General features: G+C 71.1%; 1 pseudogene; it reads right to left on the reverse strand.

Annotated features, from left to right (window-relative positions):
* LOC140407147 (eukaryotic translation initiation factor 3 subunit C-like) overlaps positions 1-2,396 on the reverse strand; it is a 53,985-nt pseudogene extending 51,589 nt beyond the window's left edge.
* Positions 2,397-2,664: the final 268 nt, after the last annotated feature.

Genomic DNA, 2,664 nt, shown 5'->3' on the forward strand with positions numbered 1-2,664 from the left:
CGCTCGCGCCCCTCCCCCTCACACACGCTCGCGCCCCCCCTCTCACACCGCTCGCGCCCCTCCCTCTCACACGCTCGCGCCCCTCTCCCTCACACGCTCGCGCCCCTCTCCCTCACAACGCTCGCCGCCCCTCTCCCTCACACGCTCGCGCCCCCTCCCCCTCACACGCTCGCGCGGGCCCCTCCCCCTCACACGCTCGCGCCCCTCCCCCTCACACGCTCGCGCCCCTCCCCCTCACACGCTCGCACCCCTCTCCCTCACCACGCTCGCGCCCCCCCTCACACCGCTCGCTGGCCCCTCCCCCTCACACGCTCGCGCCCCCCCTCTCACACGCTCGCGCCCCCCTCTCACACGCTCGCGCCCCTCCCCCTCTCACGCTCGCGCACCCCCCTCACACGCTCGCGCCCCTCCCCCTCACACGCTCGCGCCCCTCCCCTCACCGCTCGCGCCACCTCCCCCCTCACAAGCTCGCGCCCCTCCCCTCACACGCTCGCGCCCCTCCCCTCACACGCTCGCGCCCCTCCCCCTCACACGCTCGCGCCCCTCCCCCTCACACGCTCGCGCCCCTCCCCCTCACACGCTCACGCCCCTCCACTCACGCTCGCGCCCCTCCCCCTCACACGCTCGTGCCCCTCCCCCTCACACGCTCGCGCCCCTCCCCTCACACGCTCGCAGCCCCTCCCCCTCACACGCTCGCGCCCCTCCCCCTCACACGCTCGCGCCCCTCCCCCTCACACGCTCGCGCCCCTCCCCCTCACACGCTCGCGCCCCTCCCCCTCACACGCTCGCGCCCCTCCCCCTCACACGCTCGCGCCCCTCCCCCTCACACGCTCGCGCCCCTCCCCCTCACACGCTCGCGCCCCTCCCCCTCACACGCTCGCGCCCCTCCCCCTCACACGCTCGCGCCCCTCCCCCTCACACGCTCGCGCCCCTCCCCCTCACACGCTCGCGCCCCTCCCCCTCACACGCTCGCGCCCCTCCCCCTCACACGCTCGCGCCCCTCCCCCTCACACGCTCGCGCACCTCCCCCTCACACGCTCGCGCCCCTCCCCCTCACATCGCTCGCGCCCCTCCCCCTCACACGCTCGCGGCCCCTCCCCCTCACACGCTCGCGCCCTCCCCCTCACACGCTCTCGCCCCTCCCCCTCACACGCTCCCCGCCCCTCCCCCTCACACGCTCCCGCCCCTCCCCTCACACGCTCCCGCCCCCTCCCCCTCACACGCTCCCCGGCCCCTCCCCCTCACACGCTCCCGCCCCTCCCCCTCACACGCTCCCGCCCCTCCCCTCACACGCTCCCGCCCCTCCCCTCACACGCTCCCGCCCCTCCCCTCACACGCTCCCCGCCCACCCCCTCACACGCTCGCGCCCCTCCCCCTCACACGCTCTCGCCCCTCCCCCTCACACGCTCTCGCCCCTCCCCCTCACACGCTCTCGCCCCTCCCCCTCACACGCTCTCGCTCCTCCCCCTCACATGGTCTCGCCCCTCCCCCTCACGCGCTCACGCCCCTTCCCCCTCACGCGCTCGCGCCCCTTCCCCCTCACGCGCTCGCGCCCCTCCCCCTCACACGCTCGCGCCCCTCCCCCCCCCACAACGCTCACGCCCCCCCCCACACCGCTCACCGCCCCCCCCCCACACGCTCGGGCCCCCCCCCACACGCGCACCCCCACCCCCTGGGCTAAATCGCGGCTTTGAAAGCAGACCAAGGCAGGCCAGCAGCACGGTTCAATTCACGTACCAGCCTCCCCGAACAGGTGCCGGAATGTGGCGACTAGGGGCTTTTCACAGTAACTTCATTTGAAGCCTCCTTGTGACAATAAGTGATTGTCATTTCATTTCATCTACACTATGTTGCACACTGTCTCATGCACTCTCCTGTACACAGACAATCACAGAATGTACAGTGCAGGAGGCCATTCGGCCCATCGAGTCTGCACCGGCTCTTGGAAAGAGCGCCCTACCCAAGGTCAACACCGCCACCCTATCCCCATAACCCAGTAACCCCACCCAACACTAAGAGCAATTTTGGACACTAAGGGCAATTTATCATGGCCAATCCACCTAACCTGCACATCTTTGGACTGTGGGAGGAAACCGGAGCACCCGGAGGAAACCCACGCACACACGGGGAGGACGTGCAGGCCCACACCCGCCCCAAGCACCCCCCAACAAAGTGCGGTTCTGGAGACGGAGTTCAGGGGTCATGCCAAACTTGGATTGCTCTTCACTTGCTGTAGCCTCTGATGAGCTTTGTAATCAAACTTGAAGTAAGTGTGCATGACCCTGCGCAGGTACACCCGGCAGATCTCCTCCGTGGAGCCCTTCATCTCCAGTAGTCCTGCAGGCGCTCGATAATCTGACACACCCGAGACTCGTCCTTCAGATTGTCCACGTATTCTGCAAAGGACAGAAGGGGAATCAGGCAGAAAGACAAAGGAGGGGGCGACGGGGGGGGGGGGGGGGCGACGGGGGCGAGGAGGGGGCGACGGGGGGGGTGACGGGGGCGACGGCGTCGAGGAGGGGGCGACGGGGGCGAGGAGGGGGTGACGGGGGCGACGGGGGGCGAGGAGGGCGAGGAGGGGGCGACGGGGGGGGCGACGAGGGGGCGACGGGGGGGGGCGACGGGGGCGAGGGGGGCGAGGAGGGGGCGAGGAGGGGGTGACGG

Source organism: Scyliorhinus torazame, unplaced genomic scaffold (genome assembly GCF_047496885.1).
Source record: "Scyliorhinus torazame isolate Kashiwa2021f unplaced genomic scaffold, sScyTor2.1 scaffold_1201, whole genome shotgun sequence".
NCBI lineage: Eukaryota > Metazoa > Chordata > Chondrichthyes > Carcharhiniformes > Scyliorhinidae > Scyliorhinus > Scyliorhinus torazame.